The sequence below is a fragment of the Silene latifolia genome, chromosome 11, assembly GCF_048544455.1.
Source record: "Silene latifolia isolate original U9 population chromosome 11, ASM4854445v1, whole genome shotgun sequence".
In the NCBI taxonomy this organism is placed as follows: Eukaryota; Viridiplantae; Streptophyta; class Magnoliopsida; order Caryophyllales; family Caryophyllaceae; genus Silene; species Silene latifolia.
Genome location: NC_133536.1, coordinates 62,163,695 through 62,172,226, shown reverse-complemented (window position 1 = coordinate 62,172,226; position 8,532 = coordinate 62,163,695). Strand labels below are relative to the sequence as shown.

Sequence of the window (8,532 nt, the reverse complement as noted above, 5' to 3'; positions counted from 1 at the left end):
AATATTAATTTGTTCTCTTGAATATTTCGGTCAAGAGAGGAGTGATTTGTGAGGTTTTTGTTTCTCTAAGTTTTCACAAATTATAGAGAGAATTCATTTTCTTACACTAGAAAATATATGAGTTGAAGTTGTGAATGAATGATAGAGGAAAAACTCTATCTTTTCTCTTGGAAAAACCGGTTGGAGGAGGGAGTAGGAGCCAATGCATGAGCTTGTTTTTCTACCCAAGAAAAATAGGCATGCAAGGCTACAAGTAGGGTTTGATCATTGTGTTTTCCACTTAAAAATAAAAACACAAGATAAACCTAATACTCCCTCCTTTTTCGGCACACTTAAATAAAATGGGTAGTCCATTTTATTTTGTCATTTGTCAATTGTGACAAATGTGACATGTTACTTGACATGTGAAATTGTAATGTATTTTTAACATATTAAAAATCAACATACTCATAAAATATGTCATATACAAAATCGACTAGTAATTCGTAATTACTTGTACCAAAACGGTTTATCAAATTATAAATTACAACGTCTTGTATTTATAATAAATTATTCATTCTGTTTCAATTGTTTCGTAAACCATATTTTAATCTAAGTAATGAAAAAATTCAATTACTTAGACCGTATCTAATTTAATCGAATTACAATAAGACACGTTAAGTTTACTCACAAAAATCATCCGTCAATTTTAAGCAATTTAATTAACTCGTATCGGCATACGATTAATTAAATAATCAATTAAGAGTATTTCCCTATAGGTATGACCTAAGGGGATCAACTGATCACCACCGTCGCACGACAAAGAATGTCAAACTCTAGTCGACCAATCATTACCGATATGTGTGGACCAGTTGACTGTAAAATATTACATCACACATGTATTCTTAAAATGAGATTTAAACATGTGATCATCATGATCGATAGTTGTGATCGCATTATTGTCGGAGGACACTTATTCCAACAGGTGTCTCGGGTTATGTATGGAGGATATGTGGAGATTGGAGTTGTGATCGGGATTGTTCATTTGCATATTTATTCTGTATTATTGTTGTATTGTTCTTGTTGTTTAGATACTCCTACTCAACCGTTGGGTTGACTGTGTATTCGTTGAACACCTGTGATGAACCAATAATTGTGGAGGAGACTGATTTCAGGTAATAAGGCAAGCTTATAAGGGAGCTGAAGGGCGAGAGGATATGGCATTACTTAGCTGTCTAGATCGCCTTAGAAGAACAAACAATATTTATTATTCGGATGATTAAGTTTCCACTGTAGTTGTATTTGATAATTTAATTATTAATTTTGGATTTTCTAATAAAGCCATTTAAACATTATATTTATTTAAAGTACTGTGGTTTCATTTACCTTTGTATTCATGGTGCGGTTCGAAACTTTGTCGTCTAAGCCAACCAACCAAAACAATATTTATAACTAAACAAACTACTCTTAGTAGAGTGGTAAGTAAAGGTCGAATCCCAAAGGACGGGTATTAATCTAAGTTATCGGTTTAGAAAGCTATGTCTTAGGGTGTCACAAATTGGGTTGAGATATGAGGTATCAAGCTACACTACTATACCAATGAAATGTAAAGAAATGAAAGCAAAACAAGCAACTAAAGTGGGGGTTTGTAAACAATACATTAAGGCAATAGGGTGTCATGGATTCATAGGGGATTCATGGTGATAATTATACAAACATGTTTTCATAGTTGCAAGCAATTATTGTTGTAGAGGAACCGAGTTAGTTTATGTCTTACGGTTCATAGGAAGATTTGGGTCCCGGAGCCGAGTCGTCTAGACTGTACAACACCTACAAGTCGACTTACTTTCTTCCTATTCACTTCTATGCATGGTCTATCAAGACTTGAGTTAGTTTATATCTTACAAGTCTTGTTGAATAGATAAGAGAGGGGAAAAAATGCAAGGTTTCATAGTCTAGCATTTCATCAAGCATAATGTGTGCATAGGTTAACACTACAACAAGCAAGCAATCATATGATAACATATTAGATTAAGTATGGATCTACCCCCATGTTATAGTTCCCATAATCCCCCATTAACCCTAGCTAGAAGACTACTCACTCATGACTATGGTAAACATGCTAATGAACGTGTCAATCATATTAGCAAGGTTAAACATGGTAAATGAGTAAATAAATAAGCAAGGGTAAAAAGGATTATACCTAATCGAGGATAATCCAAATAATAAGCAAAGAATAATAGAAGAACACTTGATGAATGATGAAGAGTTGTCAAGTCTTCAATAAACCCAAATAATCTTCAAATTACCCAATTAAAACTAAGAACACTTGAAGGATTAAAGAGGAATTAAGATTTGATTAATATTGGATTAAGGGATTACAACTTGATAGACTTGATTAATGCTAAATTCTAACTAGGTAAACTTGGTTATTAAGCCCCTAGCACAATGGGGTATTTATACTAAGTACAAGTATTAGGGTAACTAAGGGCATAAATGACGATTAAGTCCCTAACAAGATGATTAGTGCTTTGCAAATCCTAGAGAGAGCCGGCCGGATTGTGGATTGAAGCATACTCGCTCTGCCCAAAGATCCGGTCGACCTCAGGTTGAGACGCTCGGATTGAGCCTTGAGACACCCGACCTGGGCTCGGGACGCTCGGATTGAGGGCTGAGACGCCCGGATCAATGCTTGAGACGCCTGGATCTTTGTTCAGCTCTTGTTCTTATGTGACTGCCCAAGGATCCCTGGGGATCGTGGGTAGGTCGTGGGGCTCTTCATCATTGCTCATTTATACTTCATTTATTCACTTAGGCCTTTAGTAATGGTCTCCTCTTTGATCCTTGGTCATTAGATGCGATCCATTTAGCTCTACTCTCCTCCATAAGTGCAAGTTTAGCAATCCTCTCCTACCAAGGACATAAAACCTCAAAGAATATGCGAAGTAGGGAACTAAAAATAAGAATGACTATAAATAGCACTAGAAAGCATAGGAACGAGGATAGTTCGGGGACTAAATGTGCACAAATATGAGTCACATCAAATATCCCCAAACCGAACCTTTGCTCGTCCCGAGTAAAGAGGTGTGATGTGACTCTTAATTGCGCACATTTAGTCCCCCTAATTGTACCTATTTTGCATACTAATATAGCATTTCATGGCCATTTTATCCGTCAATTCCTCTCTAGTTTGCTTTCCTAGTGCATTTTATATGTCTTATAGGAAAAGAGATAATAAGGCGGAATTCCCGTCTCCCGTGCATATTTGGAAGCTTGTTGATGATATTAGATGGACTAGTATGAAGAGGAGGCAAGAATGATGACCAAGGATGTTGGAATAAAGAGTATATAGAAGGATCATAGGCTTAAAAGCAAGGAGAAGAAAGCCATTACAAGAAGAAATTGCTCGTAACCAAACCAAGAGTTGTTTGTTGACTCTGAAAGAATTCTAGATAAAAAGGCGTCGAAAAATCAAGTGGTCTAGGCTTTTGAATCACTCCAATAGGAGTCCGGATGAGGAAATGACGTCCGTTTTCCAATCCGAGCTCAAATAGACAAGCTGTCCGCCAATCCGCGCGTCCCGAGACTCAAGACGAGCGTTTCCAGACTCAAGACGAGCGGATTGTTAGACATTAAAAAAGAGAAGCACTCTGCCCAGTGATCCGAGCGTCTTGCTCCCAAGACGGGCGTCTCAGAACCCCATGATCCGAGCGTCTTGCTCCCAAGACGGGCGTCTCAGAACCCCATGATCCGAGCGTCCCGATGCCAATCCGAGCGGATTCCTTCATAGACTGGCCGTGCTCCAAGCTGATCCGAGCGGATCGTGGTAGGACTAGCAACGTGATATGCGCATTTCCTTCGGGACTTGCATTTCCCTACTCAACACTTAGCAATGCTATTTATTAATCTACCCTTGCTTAACCTAATGATGTACCACTATATATACTCCATTTGTTATAATTAAGAGAAAAAGCCCTCTGAGTAGGAAGTTCTCTTAGATTAGATTAGGAGTAGATTAGAATAGATTATCCTTTAATCATTCCACAAAATTACACATTAATCTTTCCTTAATTATTGTTCAAAGTTTATTATTGGGTAATTGAAGACTATTGGGTTATTATAGGAGAATTGACAACTCTTCATGAATCAATCAAGTTTCTTCTATTATTCTTTGCTTTATTATTTGGATCATTTCATATAGGTATAATCCCTTTTAATCTTGTTTAATTATTGTTAATCACATCATTTATTCATCATGTTTTGCTTTGTTAGTATGATTGACAACCTTATTAACATGTTGAACTTGATAATGAGTGAGTAGTCTTCTAGATAGGGTTAATGGGGAATTAGAGGAAACAAACATGGGGAATGATTTATGCTTAATCCAATATGTTTTCATATTTAATTTGCTTGCTTGTTGTGATTTCAACTTATGCACATGTTATGTTTGATAAAATGCGAGCCTATGAATCCTTGCAATTTTTTTATCCACCACCTATCCGTTCAATAAGGCTTTTAAGCATATAAACCAACTCGAGCCTCATTAGACCATGCATAATGTTGAATAGGAAGGATTAAGTCGACTTGTAGGTGTTGTACAATCTAATCGATTCGGCTCCGGGACCCAAACCTTCTTAGCGATTGTAAGCTTATACACCAACTTGATCCCATCACAACAATAAATGCTTGCATATAATTGAGAACATGTTTGTATGATCAACTTTCATGAATCCTGATGTGACCGTAATTTAAGCACATTTAGTCCCCGAATTAGCCTTGTTCCCATGCTTTTGAGTGCATATTTGGGTCATTTTTTGTCTTTAGTCCTTTGTTTTGCATATTTTTTGAGGTTTTGTGTCCTTGGTAGGAAAGGAGTGCAAATCTTACATTTTCATGGCAAAATGAAGCTAAATTGATTGAATTCAATGACCAAGCATCAAGGAGAGACAAGATTAGAAGACCTTTATACATACTATAGTAGATGGGCAATGATGAGAAAAGATCCTTGCATCCCCGAGGAAATCCTCAAGGATTTGATGAAGAAAAAGGAAGAAAAGAAGAAGGAACGAAGCTGTAAGACAATCCGGGCGGATTGTCCACAAGACGCCCGTCCAGCACCCACAATCCGAGCGTCTTCCCTCTGTGGACGCCCGTCCAAAACGCCCCAAATCCGCCCGTCTTGCCCATCTGGACGCCCGTCCAGAATCACCAGAATTCGCCCGTCCCGTGCCTAAGACGCCCGGATTCCCTTACAGCCTTTTCGTCTTCTACAAGCTTCAAGGAAGGATGCGCATATTTTTCTAAGACCGGCAAAAAATAGACCGGAGTCTCCCTAGAGAACGGCGAAAAAGAGACCGGAGTCTCCCTAGAGACCGGCGATTCCTCAAGGACTTAATCGTCATTTAAGCCCTTAGTTAACCCTAATTTATGTACCTAATCCCCACTATAAATACCCCATTAGTCTAATTAGAAGAGCATGTTCTTCTTAGCAATCTTTAGTGTAGTTAATATCAATCAAATCTCTCTTTAATCTTGTAATCAACATTTAATCAAGTTTTAATACAAGTTTCATTTGTTTAATCTCTCTTTTGTTCATCCTTTATTTTGGGGTAATTGAAAATTATTTGGGTTATTATTGGGAGATTGACAACCTTCCAATCAAGCATCAAGTACTTCTATTATTCTTTGCTTTATTATTGGAATCATTAGTAGGTATAATTCTCTTAATCCCTTTTTAATTATTGTTAATTATCTTCATTTATTCATCATGTTTCACTTTGTTGGTATGATTGACAACCTTGCTAGCATGTTCAACATGATAATGAGTGAGTAGTTTCCTTAGCTAGGGTTAATGGGTAATTAGGGGAAACCAACATGGGGAATGATTCATGCTTAATCTAATATGTTTTCATAGTTTATTTGCTTGCTTGATGTGATCTCAACCTATGCACATGTTATGTTTGATGAAATGCTAAGCCTATGAATCCTTGCATTTTTTACCCATCACCTATCTTTTCAATGAGACTTGTAAGACATAAACCAACTCGAGTCTCATTAGACCATGCATATTGTTGAGTAGGGAAGATTACGTCGACTTGTAGGTGTTGTACAATCTAATCGATTCGGCTCCGGGACCCAAACTTTCCTAGGATTGTAAGATATAAACCAACTCGATCCATCACAACAATAATTGCTAGCTTATAATTCGAGAATATGTTTGTATGATCAATTCCCATGAATCCCCTATGACCCCATGACACCCTAGTGCCTTTTATCAATTGTTTACATCCCTTTTTAATCATCTTGCTTGTTTACTTTCTTTGCTATTTAGTTTAGTGATCTTCTACTTCAAACCCCAAATTGTGACACCCTGAGACACCACTAGTTGCAATAGAAAATCTCATCTCAATTCCCGTCCCTTGGGATCCGACCTTTACTTGCCTCTTTACTAATTGTAGAGTTGTTTGTGAAGTTATAAATTGTTTTTTGGTCTAGGTGCTCCTAACGACAAGTACCAAAAACTAAACCTCCTCGAGAGTCCGACCAAAAATGGCGCCGTTGCCGGGGACGGTGTTAACTTGATTTAGATTTTCTTATATTGTTATTAGTTGTGTCTTTCTTTGCCTTGGGGAAGTAAAACTCCTCAAGGTTTGTTCTAATTATTTTCCAGTTGTTTGATATTTTGCATGTCTAGAAGATCACAAGGTAACTTGTTACCCATTGATCAAGAAATTGAAAGGACTTTGACAACCAATAGAAGACTTGCTAGGAGAACTTTGAGAGGTATTGGTGAGGTTGTAGATATTCAACCAAACACTATTGAGTTCATCAAACCTTTTGCAAGAGAAGGTGAGGAGAACCCAACACAAAATTCAACACAAAATCAACCCACATTGCCCAAGTTTTCGTCACATTCCGTACCCACCGAGGAGAACCTACCCAATGATACTCCCACACCACAACATTTAACCGGAAATTTCATTGCCAAATCCGCATTTATCCTATTAGTCGAAAGAAGCCAATTTGGGGGGGATGCCTAGTGAAGACCCTCACTCTCATATGGAGACTTTTTGTGACTATTGTGATGCGATTTCTCAAACCAGTGTAACTCAATACCAAATTCGATAGGTCTTATTTCCTTTTTCTCTAATTGGCACCGCAAAACAATTGTTGAAAGGCCTTGATAAGGCTACTCTCGGAATTGATTCTTGGAAGAACTTGGCTCTAGCTTTCTACAAAAAGTTCTATCCACCGGAAAAGACTAACATGCTAAGAGCTCAAATTACGGGCTTTAAGCAAAGAGATGAAGAATCCTTGTATGAAGCTTGGGAGCGATTCAAGGGAGTTTGCCGCCCATGTCCTCACCTTGGACTTAGCGAGTGGTTCTTGGTACAACAATTTTGGAACGGTCTTTATGAAGACTCAAGATACTTTCTCAACATGGGATCAAATGGAATGTTCACCGAAGTTGACGATAATCAAACTTGGAACAAGATTGAGGAAATGGCGGTCCATAACTCACAATATAGTAGACCTCGCAAGGCTACCAGAGGAGGAAAGCATGAAGTGGACTCTATTACTCAATTGGGTGCTCAACTTAGTGCTCACATTGATACCATCAACTTGAAGTTTGAAAAACCTATGGCTAGACTTGAAAAAGCCTCAAAAAAACCAAAGCATCATGTCAATGCCATGACGGCATCTTCATCAATCCCAAGTGGAATATGTGAGAATTGTGGAACTTTGGGACATGACCAAAGTGAATGTAGGGGAACAAATGAACAAGTGAATGCTTTTCAAGCATACAAGAGTGGTACCCCTTACTCCAACTATTACCATGAAAACACCAAATTCCACCCAAATCTCTCATACAAAAGCCAAACTGTTCAAAACCCTTAACCAACATACACCCCACCTCCCATGAGAAAACAAAATCAAAGACCCTTTTACAACCAAAACCAAGGTTACCAAAATCAAACTCCATACAATCAACAAAATGACCAAGGTTTTGATGTTCAAAAAGCGGTCCTCCAAATGCAAAAGAATCAACAAGAGTTTTTCACTCAAATGAAAAAAGATAGTCAAGCAAAGGAAATCACCATCAACAACATCCTAGCCCACACCAAAATGTTGGAAACCCAATTGACTCAACTAGCATCTTCAAGCTCACAAAGACAAAATGGGCAATTACCACCTCAAAGTAATCCCCTAAGACATGAAACGGTTAGTGCCAGTCACTTGAGAAGTGGTACAAGGTATGAAGCACCGAAGAAGCAAGTTGAGGATGAAGTTGTAGAAGCTAGTGACAAAGAAGAAATTGTGCAAAACTTCAAGGATGAAGAACCATCAAAAGATGAAGTTTCAAAGAAAAATGAAGACAAGGCCAATGAGAAGGAGCTCATTGTGATTAGACTTCCTTTTCCAAGTCGTCAAGCCAAGCCCAAATTTGATGACCAACTTGGAAAATTTATGGAGATTGTGAAGAATTTGGAAGTCTCGATTCCTTTCACGGAATTAATCAATCACGTGCCGGCCTATGCAAAATACATGACA

The 8,532-nt window shown here is 38.0% G+C and overlaps 1 non-coding gene across 1 annotated transcript; it reads right to left on the bottom strand.

Moving 5' to 3' along the window:
- Positions 1-7,245: 7,245 nt before the first annotated feature.
- LOC141616443 (small nucleolar RNA R71) lies at positions 7,246-7,352 on the bottom strand. The gene has a single exon (XR_012530791.1). It is a non-coding gene; the product is annotated as a small nucleolar RNA R71 (small nucleolar RNA).
- Between the last annotated feature and the right edge of the window lie 1,180 nt (positions 7,353-8,532).